General features: G+C 44.2%; 1 long non-coding RNA gene across 1 annotated transcript; it reads left to right on the top strand.

Annotated features, from left to right (window-relative positions):
• The first annotated feature begins 6998 nt into the window (after positions 1-6998).
• LOC140620851 (uncharacterized) lies at positions 6999-12213 on the top strand. The gene is made up of 4 exons (XR_012020580.1): positions 6999-7123; positions 7608-7680; positions 9820-10112; positions 10290-12213. It is a non-coding gene; the product is annotated as an uncharacterized lncRNA (long non-coding RNA).
• The last annotated feature ends 3398 nt before the right edge of the window (positions 12214-15611 follow it).

Below are 15611 nucleotides of genomic sequence, written 5' to 3'. Positions count from 1 at the left end.
CCAGTTGAATGTGGTCCAGTGCCTTCTAGTTTACCTCAGCTGCCAGTAAAAGTTGGGGCTGAAATCCAACGATTTTTTTTCCCTGAAAGAATTCTTTTACCTTTCCGTGTATGCGACTTGGAGTCTCTCGAACTTTATTTGTAAGTGTTTTTGTTTCCGACTTTACATGTTCCTTTTTTATTATGAACCACCCCAAAGAGTTTTGGCCACTTTAGGTTACATATAATGAGGTGGGGGTGGGTTGAGGCAAGGAGGATCTTAGCTCAAGTCTGAAATGCTGTATCCCAAAGACACAGGTATATAGGGTCCAGGCTGTAGGACCTAGGGTGCACCCAGCAGGAAGCTACTTACCTGAGAGATGGGAGAGCCACCCGGGACAAGACCATCCTAGGGGTAGGGACCATGGAGAGTGGAAAAGATGGGGGTTGATCCTCCAAGTCCAGGTAGTCACTCAGGTCAACCTCCGATCCATCCACCAAAAAACTGAGTGGCCTGAGTCCTCAGAGAAGAGTCCACAACAGAAAAGGATGAGTGGAAATTGAAAGGGTAGGACAAGAGGGTGAGCTGGCAAAGGTTGCTGCTCCCTTCTCTGCTCCCAGCTCTGCAGTCACCACTGAGGCCAGAGTGAGGCTCAAGATGATGGGGTCTCCAGGTTGAGGAGTGGGAGCACCCCAAGAGAAAGAAGGCTGTTTCCCAGGGTGTGGGAGTGCTTTTAGGGTATGCCCTTTTCTCCTTTGCACACTGCCCAGGGCAGATCACTGATCTCTCTGTCTCCTGTGGGAGGTACAGCAGTACCTGGACGGTTGCTCATTGCAGGCGGCAGGTAAACATCAGGGTGAGCTCCAGCCTCCACGGGAGAAGCTTCTCTCCAACTGGAAGCTGTCCTCCTCTGCTTTCCCTGCCCTGTACTGCACTCCCAAATCTTCCCCTCCGGAGGCCCTACTCTCAAGCGTCACTTAGACAAGAATTCCTGTCTCGGGCTCTGCTTCTAGAGAATTTGACCTAAGCCCATGTGCTGAAGGCCAATCCCTGAACAAAGCAACAGGAATGAGTCTGAATATATTAGTAATTGTAACTAGGTTAAATCCAATAATAAAAAAAATACACAGAGATTCCGGATTGGCTCGAAAGTAAAAACGAAGAAAATGAATAAAAACCAAGGTATGGAGATATACATGATTAATGAACTCAAATTAGGTGTTTATAGCACAATGCATTTCACACAGACTATATACACATCACGTTTTGAGCTCACATAGAACCTATACAAAAACTGGCATCAATTTAGCCATAAAAGAAGCCTCAATAAATTCTAAGGAAATAAACCAGATAATGTTTTCTGATCATGTTGGGGAGATAAGAAATCAATAGCTAATTATTAGCTTAAAAAGTTATATCTGTTGGGTAACTAAAAAGTTGGCTCTTTAATTACTCTTGGGTCAGAGAGAAAAACATAAAGGATATTCTAAAATGCTTAACGTTAATAGCACAATGAAGGCATAGTGTATCAGGATGCCTGGGTGGCTCAATGGTTGAGTATGTGCCTTTGGCTCAGGTCGTGATCCCGGGGTCCTGAGATCGAGTCCCATATCAGGCTCCCCACAGGAAGCCTGCTTCTCCTCTGCCTATGTCTCTGCTCCTCACTCTGTGTCTCTCATGAATAAACAAACAAAACCTTAAAAAAATAAACTTAAAAAAAAAAACATGGTATGTCAAATCTGTGTGACAGATCGAAGAAGGAACATATGGCTTTAAATACATTTGTCAAAAAAAAAAAAAAAATCCCTGAAAACAAATCAACTAGCCTTTGATATTTAAGCTTTTATACTTCTTAAGTGGCAAAAACCAAAATCTCAGAATGGCATGATGGGAAGAAATAATAAATACAGTATAGAAATTAATGAAACAGGGAACAGAAAAAAATAGATAAGGCCATGGAGTGGATGAATGACAAACTGAATCTGCAGAACAAGCAGAGTCTGACCGTGGATCCAATTGTCAAGGAAAAAAAAAAAAAAAATTGAAGGTAAAATTAAGGAGCTGATGAGTATCTGTGGCCCTATATTTTCAAAGCCCAAACCCAAAATGGAACCTCCAAAAGAGGAGCAAAAGAAACAGGCAGAGCAGAATGGACAGTGGGTGGAACAAGGAGACAGCCTAGGCCCTCAGGCTGCCAAGCAGGGTACAGACACAGCTGTGCCTTCAGATTCAGACAAGGAACTTCCTGAAATGGACATTGATTGATTAATTCCAACAATTGTTTATATTAAAACAGACTATTATAAAACTAAAAAAAAAATACTAGCAAAAGCTAGCATGCTAGCATTTTTGAAAAGGTTAGTAAGGAGAATCAAACATCTGGCAAAATTGATTTTTTTCATTGAAATTTTGGTCGAGAGAATTGTGGATTTACATGCTATCAGAAGAATTAATGTAGAAAGAGTCTTGTGTACTCTTTCCTCAGTTACCCCAAAGGTAACATTTTGCAAAACCAGAGTACAAAGCCCAACCAGGGTATTGACACAAATACAATATACTGATTTTATTTAGAATTTCTCTGTTGTACTCATACGCGTTGGTGTGTGTGCACATGTGTGTACTTAGTTCTATGCAGTTTTGTTATGTTTTGATTCATGTGTCTGCCACCCTAGTGAACACACTGAACAGTTCCTTCACCATAAGAATCTCTCATGAAAAATCATTTTTTAAAAAGGGAGTGAAGATATAAAAAAAAATAGGTACACAATGAAAGCAGATAAATACTTACAGATGCAGTAGAGAGTAATAAAAGTATATTGTGAACAACTGTGTACAAAAAACTCAGGAAACGTAGGCAAAATGGATAAATTGTCAGAAAAATATAAAAAGCCAAAACTGGGGTAAGAAAAATAGATGTATTGACTAGACATAACAATAAAGTAATAGATATGCTGATCAAATAACTTTTTATTTTAAGCCCTGGTATCAAACAATTTTAGAAATAAGTTCTTTTAAATTGTCAGATTAAAAGTTAATCCTTGCTTTACACCAATTGTTTGAGAAATCAGAGAAGGTTGTCTAACATATTTTGTTGAAGGAATATACCTCAACTGAACACTCAGAATAGTAAAAAAGGGAAGAGCTAGGAAAGTATTAGCCCACCAAATTCAACATTATAGCTAAAATAGATCATGGTAAACTGTATTTCAGAGCACAAAGATCATTTCAGCAAATCTAGTATTGTAATTCTTTTTTTTTTTTAAAGATTTTATTTATTTATTCATGAGGGACAGAGAGAGAAGCAGAAACATAGGCAAGTGCCGGACTCAATCTCAGGACCCTAGGATCATGCCCTGAGCCAAAAGCAGATGTTCAACCACTGAGCCACCCAAGCATCCCTAGTATTATAATTCACCATATTAATGTACTAAAAAGAAAAATTACATAGTTATGTCAATATATCCAGAGTATGGTTTCAATACAGTTCAACATATAATTGTAATTTTTTTAGCTGAGAAAAAAGGTAAGGTTACTTTTTAAAAGTACATAATATATATACTAAATATATATATATATATATATATATATATATATATATATATATATACCATCTATATAATATAGTGTAAGATATTCCATTCAATACAATGAGAAAAAATAAGATGTAGAAATTAAAAGAATAAACAGAAAAACTGTCTTTCTTTGTAAATGGTAATGATCAATGGGAAAGCTCTTAATATTCAGAAGTGTTCACAAAATTACCAGATGCAAGAGTAGTTTACCTATGCCCATGAAAGGAGTCATCCCTGACTTCTGCCTATGGTCCTGTTGAAGTTACTGGAACAGGACTTACCATCCCACCATAAACAAGTAGAAAACAGGGTCAAATACACGAAGCAGCTGCTCTCAGGCATCCAACGGCAGGCTGCAGGACTCTGGTCTCTGAGAAAAGGCAAACAAATGAGGTAAACCCTATGATCCCTGTCCTTCTTGGAGGAAGGTTCTAGAATACTGCACCAACAAGAAGGCCTCAAGCAGTCCATGGCTGCCTCATTGAGCTGAGAAGAAAGCAGCTTCTTCTGAAAAGAAAGATCAGAGGCTTTAATGAGGCTGAGGAGATGGGAACCTGTGGGCAGAGAACCAGAGAGGGAGGAGGTTAGACTCAGAAAGAACATCAGGAGTTTCTGCGGAATACTCTAATGTGCTCGCTCAGAGTGAAACTCCCAGAAGCCAGGGAAAGGATCATCCTGAGGTTTCCACTATGAGGTAAACGATGTCCAGAGTTTACCCAGGCTTGGGAGACACTTGAGTTCTGACCAGCTAAGGGAGAGTCCTTCATGAACATCTGGGATTTTCAGCAGAGTCACTGGAAGAAGACTAAAGTAGCCCAGAGTAAAAATGACTATAAATCAACCCTTTAAAAAAGCATAAAAACAAGACATTCTACAGTGTTCATAAAGGTAGTGGGGTACTAGTGCTGAAACAGAGAAACAGAATAAAGAAAACAACTTAGAAAGAGACCCATGATATATGATTTCAAAAAAAAAGGAGGATGCAGTGGAGGGAAAAAAAATGAATTATTTAGTATGTTCTGTTGGGGTAACTGGCTCACTGTATGAATAAAATTGTGGCTCTAATTCAAACCACATTCAAAGATGAAATCAGAAAAGGCCTCGATGTGAAAGAAAAATGCTACGTATTCCATAGAAGAATATGTAAAAGAATATCTTTTTGACATTAGGGCGGTAAGGATTTCTTCAATTAGACACCAGAAACATAAACCACATGGCAAAGATCAGTGAACTTGACTACATCAAAATGAAAAATATCTGTTCAAACATGGCCACTAGAACCACTGTTAACTGAGGGGTGGAAGGTTGGGAGGAGATAATGAACATTGTCTAAAACCAACAAAGGAATAGACTCTAGACTTCAAAATACTGCAAAGGAGCCAGAGGAAAACAGGAAACCCAACGGGAAGATGTGCACCATTCCTAGAAGAGAGAGCTAAATGGCCAAGACGTTTATGGAGAACTGTTTCACTTCATTAGCAATTAGAAAATAAGCAATTAAAAAGCAATGAGATGCTAATTGGTAACAATTCCAAGGATCAGAAAGAAAAGACAAAATGTTAGTGAAGATGTGGGGCACTGAACCATCCAGTGCAGTTTTCATGTCAGCAGTCAGCCCTGGGCCTCAGTCTCCAGAAGGACAGGGACCCCATGTCCTTGGTGAGCTCTGGGGTGCTAGCTGGGTGCCCGGGCAGGAGTGGCCTGGAGCCGTTTCAGATGACACAAGGTTGAGCTTGAGCTACCAGGGCTGCCCGACTGTGGGCCACCGGGAGAGACCGTGGTGGCATTCAGGCCTTGGCACTTGTCCAGATCCGAATGGAAAATTCAGGATTGGGGGAGGCCTAGAATGCAGTTTCTTTCCACTTAGGAATGCACAAGACAAGGTGGGAGAAACAGAGGCCGGTCATGGGGTGTTGGCACACCAATCCACGCCTCTCGTCTCTTCTTCTTCCAGGGAGGGGGCAGATGTGGGGGAGATCCTCAGGCTTGGCTCCTCTGGTGCTTCCAACAGGTCCTGAGACCCTGTGTGGGGGCCTCTGTGCCTCAGAACCCTCATCCACGCTGTGGGAGGGGGCCCTGGCCCTCGCCTACCTCACGGGCCACGTTACATAAATAGGAAGGCCGCCTGTAATATCAAAATACAAGTGATGAGCTGGACCATTGGGGAGAGTTTGCTGGGCTTGCTTTGAGGTTTGACCTATTTATTTTTCTCCAGGAGTTTTTTTGGAAATTTTCTTTATTAAGGTTTTTTCCTTCCTTCTTCCTTTCTTGCCTCTTGACGTCAGCACAAAAGCCAGCGTGGGCAGAATTTGGGTGTTTAAGGACACTCCGGAACACTCCATTGTTGGCCTCTCCTCCTTCCCAGGCCCTGGTCTCTGCCAGACACTGAACCCCGAGGACAAAGGACAAGGCTTCTCATCCTCTGTCCCCCATAGGTCCCACTTCTGGTCCCTCTATTCAGCAGCGCAGGACTGGGGTCCCAATCAGAAGCCACAGGCCCCAAAGTTTGTCACGGGGCCACCCAGGTCCAAGGCTTAGTCACACTGCTCCCGTCTGTTACTCCAAAAAAGAACTTTTGGTCTGCAAAGTGTATCCCCCACATAACATTCAGGAAGGACAGACTTGATTATGGTTGAGACTGGCCACCAGCTTCACATCTCCTGAAATTTTCCCCACCTGGATGCCAAATGTCTCAGGATTTGCCATTAGAACTAAAAAACCAAATAAGGAAAACTCGAGTCCAGCCAGAAATATACCATTTGAAGCTTTACTAATTAGTCATTTATGCCTCAATGTGAATGAAATCCTTGGCTTTTCCTGAGGGTCAGGTATGAGAAAATTCTAGAACATTCCAGAGGCCTGTCTGTAATAGGGGAGGGGGCATAGGCGGGACAGGTGAAGGTGCCAAAGACAAACCCCACCCCCTCCTGACTGACCCTGGACTGGTCTGCCCAAAGACTGGCCAAGCCCCCTCCCATGAGGCCTGCCCCCTCCTTCCCCAAGATCCCCAAGATCCCCACCACCCAGGCTGGCCCTCCTGCCCCTGCCTCTCCCCTCCCTCCTTCTCTCGCTTTCTCTCTCTACAGATCTCCCCATTCCTTTTCCTTCTCTCTTTTCACCTTCTAATTGACTCTCATGTTCTCCTTTCCTTTCTCATTCTTTTGTCTTTCACTTTCTCTCACATTTTATCCCATTTATTGCCTTTTACCTTCTCTTTCAGGTTCTCTTTCACTTTCCCTCCTTCTCCTGAACTTCACTTTCACTTTGTCCAATTTACTTGTCACTGGAGTGCTCAGCCTGTCATCCTCTTCCCCTCCCCAAGTCTTTCTGCACATCCTTCAGTGGAGGTTTGGGTTCTGTAAATGCTACACATCGATGAGCATACATTCTTTCCTTCTCTCTCTTCCCACTTCTTTTTCTTCCCCCCTCTCTGGCCCATGCCTCCCCTCCACTTTGCCTCTCTCCCTTCTCCCTGGACACCCTTCTCTCCCCCATCCCCTTCCTTCCAGCTGTGTGAACATCTCAATCGTACCATGTCGGCAGATCCTTGCTGGCCTGACATTTTATCCTAGGTGCGTCTGCTTTAACTATCCCACTTAAAAATTAAACCCATCTGCCCCAAACTGAAAACAGCCTCTCCCCCACCGGGGACAATAAATATTGATGACTTGAGGCATGATTGGCTTTATGATGTTTGATGACAACTGGTCTCAGTTACAGAATTTACATCATTTAATAAAAAAAATGAAAAGCCCTAGCAGGGATGTTGCGTGTCAACAGACATTATTAAATGTCAAAAGAAATACATTTTCTTCAAGAGCCTGAAATCTAAACAACGTGAGGGTGCTGGAGAGGGGCTGGGCGTGGGGAGTTTGGACAGCTCTTATAGGAATATTGTTTCTTTTTTTTTTTTTTGCATTCGCCCTGATTTGCTCTGGTTGAGTTTTCCTAGAGTCCTACTGTAGCCACCACCACAAAGCCTTTCTCGAGAAGTCCTCTTCCTTTTCATTATCTGAAAAGCTGAGCCCATTTGACACCTCTCTCCTTTCCCCACAGGACACCCCTGAGATGCTCCAGTGGGAGAAACTGGATGTACCAAAGGGCAGGATAGCTGGAAGCCGGAGATGAGGTGAGAACGCTTACTTGTGTCTCTTTATTTTTATTGCCAGTACGAACTCAGGACTGCCTGGCTCTGAAGTTGAAAGCAAATAAACCAAGATCTGCTATGTGAGCCTACTGTGCTTCCATTTATATCCTGATAAGTTAAATATAAATAGTGCTATTAAAAGGGGTGGCTGCCAACATTTCTATTTGGGGTACTCTCAGTCATTAAACAAAAAATAGAAGGGTGGAAACAGTTACTGCTATTTTAAATGTATTTATGTGTTTTATGGAGCTGGGTTCTGACTACCTGAGATACTTCTGGAGGCTCATGTGGGTATATTTAGAAGGATCATAAATGCTTGTGGTCTTCAGAGTGGTTTTGAGAATGAAGTCCCTCAAGGCGTTTGTAATTGAAAAGGTTAACATGGCTTCTTGGAATTCCTCACCGACCTTCCACCACCACCCCCACCCCCCACCCTCCCCCCCCCCCCCCCCCCCGCCCCAGTGGCTTAGGCTATGGGAGAATCAGACTCTCTTTTTCATCACAGCAGTTGTTGTGGTCTTTCAAAGAAGGTTCTGGAAAAGAATAGCAGGACTGCAATAAGGATGCAGGGATTTATGCTACCTGGTCCTGCGTTTGTAAAGCAGGGTTGTTATTAATAACTATCTGATGGGGTCATTGCGGACGTCCCAGAAATGTTATTTGTGGGCAATGTCTTGACAATGGAGAAGGGGCTAAGAGGTGTCTCTTCTGGAGACAAAGGGTGTGTCACCGGGAGATCTCTGAACCTTAGACACTTAACAGTTGGAGATTTGGGGCAAGTCATGTACTCTCTCGGGGCCTCAAATTTATCACCTGTGAAATGAAAATGCTAATACCTACGTTTTAGGCCTTTAGTGGAAATTAGATGCCAAGTGTTTAATAAACATGGAGTGCTGCCTTCTTTCATTCAGAAATATATGAAACACTGACTGTGAGCCGGGGAAGCTGCTGGGAGCTGAGGATGGAGACAGAAGTTGTTAAAGGAGCAGATCTGAGTCCGAGGGTGCCACTCTGCAGCTCTGGCCTCAGAGCCTGGAGGCACTCGGAATCTGTGGAGGAATTCCAGAGAAGGTGGAGGAATGTGGGAGAAAGTTCCAAAGAAGGATGTGAAAAAGCAAGTGGGTCTAACTTGTCCAGGATATGGAGGGTGGGGAGTGGGGCACTCGGGAGTGGGGAAGCTGTCTTTTCTTGGCGGACAAGTCATCCGAGGCCATGGAAGCACAGCATGGTGCTGAATGGAAAGAATGATGCTGAACTTGGACGGAAGAGGCATATAGAGGCCGGAACGATGAGTCGCAAGTTCTTGGATGAGTAGAATGGCGAGCAAAATGCAAGGTTCATTAGGATATTTATAGATATTGCCATTGTGTTCACGTTGACAAGGTTTGCCCTGTATTTTCTTTGCATGGCTAAGGCTGGAATGAAGCTGGAATGCTCGGAGGGTCCCACATCCAGGTTCAGACAGGTCCTCTCAGACCCAGCCCATTACCTGACAATCTTAGTCACCTGTGTTGGGGGGCGGGCAGTTGGCAGGATTCTCTCAGGAATGACTTTCTTGTGATTTGTCCAGAAATTCCTTCCCTCAGCCAAACCAGAAAAACCACTGAATCTGAGGTATTTGGAGTGGGTGGATGGTGTTCTGGATCTTTTGAGGGCAAATGGCTGTCAAATGAAATGATCCCCTTAAAAGCTCATTTCGTCCTCAAAGTGTGTGTGTGTGTGTATGTGTGTGTGTGTAGGGGAGGAGGTCCAGTAAGGCTCTCACTTTTTCCAAATGAACTTCCCCAACTTCATTAGGAGCAAGTGCAAACAGATGGGGAAGGCGGATTTCATAATAGCAATGGCCTCTTCACCACTGACCACCATGAGAAAAAAAAAAAGCACTGCCCCCCCCTCCCCTTCTGGAAGTTGTCCCTTTAAGTGAGGTAGGAAAGTTGGAGCTGTTTTCCTCCAAGGAATTTAAGAGAATCAACATGTTTTCCTTTCCTGGTTGCATCTGTGGTTGGATTGCTTAAAATATTTCACTTCTTAAAGTAACCTCAGTTTGTTACAGTGGATTTTTTTGGTTTTGGGGTTTGTTTTTTAACCCCCTTGTTTTTGTTTTGTTTTGTTTTGAGGTAGAGAAGACAGGCTCCAGGAGAAGAAAAAAGAAAGAGAGAAAGAAAGAAACTTCTCGTTGTCAGAATCGGAATGCATATCAGTTATGCTGGAGACAATGAAAACATCAAAAAGCACATACAAGCCATAAAAAATTCAGGTCCTCTGAAGCAATGTGGGACACGCTTGGTTGCGCTCCTCATTTGCATGTCAGTACCCACAATGCTCTGCTGGCTCCCAGATCTTTCTGAGCAGCCCCAGTGTCTGAGCTCTAGGGAACAAAGTGAAAGGTTCGCGTGTGCTCGTGGGTGAGACAGGTACTTTGGTATCGGCGGGAAAGGCAAGGCGGGTGTGGGGAGAGAGGCTCCCACCGTGGTGATTAGCAGCCAGCCCTTTAGGCTTACAGGAGCTGTATCTTGCCTTTTGTTTTCTTTGCCTTTTTGTTTTTGTTTTTGTTTTTGCCTTCCTCTTCTTCCCTTTGCCCAACAACGCAGAGCTGGTGAAGGCACGCTGTGCAGCCTTTAGAAGCCCTGACTGATGGGGTTGCTACACCACTTGCCTGGAATTGGAGATTTGGGGTCAGCCTGTGTCTTCTGATGCTGGCCCGCATTCCAAGACGTGTTGGCTTCTTCAGCATTTGGGCTCCTGAGGACAGTCCCTGCTTGGTCAACGTGAAAACGTAGAGGTGTGACCTTGACCTGCTGCTGGGGACCCAAGGGGAACACGCTGACTTCACTCTTTCCTCCCAAGCACAACACTTTTCTCTGCAAACGTCACTCCCCTGGACCCCCGCAGAGCCATGGTCTGCACATTCCAAATCCCAGGGGGACAGATAGGAATACAGGGCCCAAATTAAAAGTCCTTGGAGGCAGGGACATACATTTGGCCCCTGACTTGGTGTCCCCAGCCTCCTGGGTGGTCTTGGGGGTGTTACTTGCTCCCTATCATTCCTCCTTTCCTTTCCAAGCCTGTCCTGTGCTGGGAGGATCTACAGAGCTTGGGTGGCTATCACATCTGCGATTTTAACATGGCCAGCCATTCTGGGACATGACAAAATATGTAAAAAATAAAAGTAAAGCTCGATCTTTGAGGCTCCTACCTGGAAGGTTTTTGTCTGGGCTTGTACTTTGATTTTTGAGCTTCACTTTTCTCAAAGCTGCAAAGGAGTTCTCAGGCTAGATTAATTTTGCGGTAGGGAGATGCGGGCAGAGGAGCGAATGTGGCTACATGCGGGCTCTCAACCCACCCCTGACAACCCCCAAGCATCAGAGGTAAGATAAAAGTTAGCCCCCACCTAGAATTCAGAAGCTGGATCCAGCAGACAGGTTGGTTTGCTTCAGCCTATACACAGTGCTGTAAAATGTGTTTCAGTGGTCGCCAACATTTGAAAATCAGGAGCTTTTGCAGCATTTCTTAAGACATCTGAAGATTGGACTACACTAGGCCTACATTTCTTCATAGTAACCTAGAAGCAGCAGCCCCCGGGGGTGGTGGAGGCTCCCCTCTCCTGCCGGGCCTGCCTTCTCTGGCCCACCCAAGTCTTCCAAGTCCACTCACTCCACCTACCTATAATCCTGTCTCGATTTTGCAGGCTCAGCCTTGGCCAGACTCATGCTCTGAATCTCTGAGTTTCCCTACTTTGTTACCAGTCACATCTGCATAAGGATAACCCAGCTTCTGCCTAGCTCTGACAGCTTTTCCTAGTGGGCATACAGGGGAACCAGGACCAAGGGCTCTGACTTATAAACACCCCCAGCTTTTCACCTCAATCCCCAAACATGCTTGGGGGCTGCTTCAGCAAATGTGTTTTTCACCTGCTACAGCCCAAGGAGTCTGCTCCAGCCTCCTGGCTCTTCTTGGCACACACGTTTCCCTTCACTTCTGATGCCTCAAGTAGTCTGAGGTGAGGGGTGGGTTGCAAGGTTTGGATTTTTCAAAATTCTTTCCCAGGTTTGTTGTGTCTAATTTGGGCTGCAAATGGTTTTTGGTGTCAACGGCTAACCACTGTTTGGTCTGAACATTCAACTCTGTTGAATTTAGATGGCGGTGAAAGCCCAGTTTCTCCAAATACAGTCTAAATACATTCACACATTTATTCCCACATGTATCTTTATGTTTCTGCCTGTCTCACCACACCTCAGACATGTTCATGGACGGGAGTGTCCTGGGAAGAAAACGGGCAGGTAACTTGACCCTCTACTGTAAACTTCATAAAAAGAAAATTCATTTTTGACCCAAACAGATGGTGCATAATAAAGATGCATCCAAGCAAGGGTGTTCGCATGAGAGCTTGGACACGAGTTCTGTTGTTTTCCTACAACCTAAAAGACAAATAGTATCTCTAGAGAGAAGGAGAAATAGAAAGTTGAGAAATTTAAGAAAAAGGTCACTTTTGAAAATTATCTCCCTCTCCCCCCGCCAAAAAAAATCTGACTGGGATTCTTTATCAGCATCAGAGCCTTAAGTAGTTTAATGTTCACCAAGTTACAAAACAGTTAACACAACAGATGATGCCAGGTGTTGATAATACTGATGGTGACAGTTAACATTTATTGAGAGCTTACAACAGTCTCGGAACGGGGCTGAGGATTATTGCACACTTACTCCTTTAATCCTTATAATAATGCTGTAAGGTCGATATATTATCCTCATTTTACAGCAAGGAAACTGACACTCCGCGTGGTTAAGTAATTTGCCCAAAGTCCCAGAGGTCAGAAGGGATGGAGCAGGTATTCAGACTACGCTGCTCTCCAGCCTAATGTGGGCCTGGACAGCAAGACTGATGCTCCCCTCACCAGCTGGCCAGAGTAAGGATCTGGGAGATGGCCTGCCTCAGTCATGACCGGCGTGGGAGCAGACACTTGGGTGGGTCCAGGAAGGCTGGAGGGAGACAAATGGTGTATTTGGCCCATAATTCCTTTCCTAGAAATGACCCCCAGGGATGTACCATGGGAGGCCCATTGGCTCCTCTCTGATGAAATCCTCGATGTTCAGAGATTATCCCACTCTAGACAAATTGACAGAATGGGCCACAGCCTGGCGGATTTGATGGTTTCCTGACCCTGAATGCCTGGGACCTGATTGGAGGATGCAAGGTGTGCTCATTGCCTAAGGGTGCCTGGCTGCCTTGATGAGGTGAGGCCTGAAGCAAGGCCAGGATTGAGGCAGAGCCAGAATGGGAGAGCAAGTTCCATCTTCCTCTGCATCATACCTGAAGACAGTGATGAGGATGGAATGATGTTCTGAGCTCCAAGGTGCGTGGCTGGGAAAGAGACCAGGCATTGTCAGTGAACTCTGAATCCCAAGTGGGTAACCTTTATATGGTGGTTTTCAGACATGGGCAGATGCTTCAACAGGCTGGTCTGGGCTGAAATCTCAGCTTTCACATACCCCTGCCCAGAGACCTTCAGCACCTCAGGGGAAGCATCATGCGCCAAGGACTATGGGTAACAGTAGGAAGAACGAGGGATGTTCTCTGCCTTCTAGCAGCTTACATAATTTCTCTGTTGCAAAGCAGCTTGAACAGAGAGATTCCAAGCTCAGTAGAACAGAGTAACTCATGTTAATGGGGAAAGGAGAAAATGTGTCACAGGGTCGGAGACCACGCATACTCGTCCTTCCATTCCCTAGTGTGGACCAGAGAGTTAGACATTAAGCAAATGTCTGTTGAGGAATGACTGCTTCAGTCGATGATTGAATTTTTCTACGGCTCTTGGAAATATTTTTGGGAAAGGTAGAAAGTGAATGTGAGTTGTATCTGTCAAAACTAGGCTTGCTGCTAGTAACTGGCACCTGAGTTAGCAGTCACGATATAAATTAAAGGCTTATTTGTCTGTCATGTAACACAAAGCGTTGAGGTTGATAATCCCATGGCAGCCTCATAGTCATCAGGGACTCAGCCTCCTTCAATCCCTCTGTTCTTCCGTCTGTAGTTCATGAATTCCTCTCCTAAAATCATCTCATGGTAACAAAATGGCTGCTGCTGCTCTGTTGATCACATCCATGTTTCAGGTTGAAGAAGGAGGAAGGGGAGAAGGGCAACCTTCTCAGAAACGTCAGTTGACTTCCACTGACATTTCGGTGGGCACTTATAATTGCAAAGGAAACCAGGAAATATCTTCTTTTATCTGGGCACCTTGTCAACCTGAGTAAAATGTTGCTTCTGTTAGTAAAGAAGGAGAAGAGAAGAGCGGCTGGTGGCCAGATAACTGCAGACTCTGGCTTGGAAGATTCAGCCTCCTTTATGGAGAGGAGGAAGGAAAGGAATTCACCAAGGTAACCCCTGTCTCCCTCCTGTCCTGTGAGATGCACAGCTTTGAGACATTCTTTATTGCGGCCTGATGATGTGGCAAATACAATATGTGGGTGCCTGGGGCGCATAATTAGTTCCTTCACTATTCAAATCCTACTGTTAAGGGCCTGGTTAATTGCATTGACTTCTCCTTCATTATTTTCAGCTGTGTAAAGTGCCTCTAAGAATGCTCAGATTCTATTTCCTAATGAAGCTTCTGGTGAAAAATGGAATCTGACAGGTATGTGGATAGAAATGCCCTGCAGAGGCTGACAGAGCTGGACATGTTAGCCAGGCAGGTAGATGGACAGATAGGCAGATAAAGCCTTTAGTAAATACCAAGTATTACTTAATAGCAAACTTACTGCCTCTCACTGACTCCGAACAGGCTCTTACAGGATATTTAATGACTTTTGCTAAACAGAATATTTGAGTTTCTCACATTTTTCAGGGCTACAAAAATTAAAGCTACTGCGTAAGACAGGTGCCACATTTTCCACTCTTGTGTTTGTTCAGTTTTCTTAGCTTCCCCCCTCCCCACCGCCCCCAATGAAAACCAAATAGACACTCATGCTTTTTCCAAGATGGCAACCCAACAACCAACCATGTGTTCTCAGGTTAAGGCTTTCTCAACACAGAGAGCATAACAGGGCTGGATGTTTTCCAGTTTTCTTTAGCCCCGGGCTTGGGAAGCTGCATTGAGGTTTTTGAAGAGAGAGGCAAGAATGTGAAATGGAAGTCCTTGGAGTTCTGCCCATTGTTAGCCTTGGAGGATCGCTGAAGGGGTGGACTGCCTCCTGGTGAAACTGGCAGCTTCTGTGAGACGTGGTAGAAATGACCAGTCCTTGAAGGAGGTTGAGATTATTCAAAATCCCAAACCTCACCAGTGGTCCAATATCTGGAAAAAGACTCATCAATAGGAGAGAATAAATTCTTCATATCATGTATACTGGTAATTACTTACAAACATCTTCCTTTCCAGGAAGGAATAAGTCTTCCTTCTTCTCTATTAGCTTTTTTTTGCCAGAACATAAATAGTGTTCAATAAGTATTAGTTTAATGGCTATATAGATAATACCACCTAATTTATTTCAGGAACAATGTCTGTCTTGGCTTCTCCCATCCCCTTTGTTGCCAAATTCTTTTTAAGGGTCTTATTTATTTATTTATTTATTTATTTATTTATTTATTTATTCATGAGAGACACACAGAGAGAAGCAGAGACATAGGCAGAGGGAGAAGCAGGCTTCTCGAAGGGAGCCTGATGTGGGACTCGATCCGTGGACCTGGGATCACACCCTGAGCCAAAGCCAGATTCTCAACCGCTCAGCCACCCAGGTGTCCCTGTTGCCAGATTTTTAACATGTTTTCTCCTGGACATTTTCTTTGTATGTTTTTAGTGATTGAGATTGTTATATTGTACATATACAACACCGTGTATACTGTAGTACACAATATAATATAATGTAATATACAATTGTGTATGATGCTTTGTCAAGTACCACTGCAGCACAAACATTCCTAT

Source organism: Canis lupus, chromosome 29, assembly GCF_048164855.1.
Source record: "Canis lupus baileyi chromosome 29, mCanLup2.hap1, whole genome shotgun sequence".
NCBI lineage: Eukaryota > Metazoa > Chordata > Mammalia > Carnivora > Canidae > Canis > Canis lupus.
The sequence above is the reverse complement of the archived record's forward strand: the minus strand, read 5'-3'. Positions and strand labels throughout refer to the sequence as shown.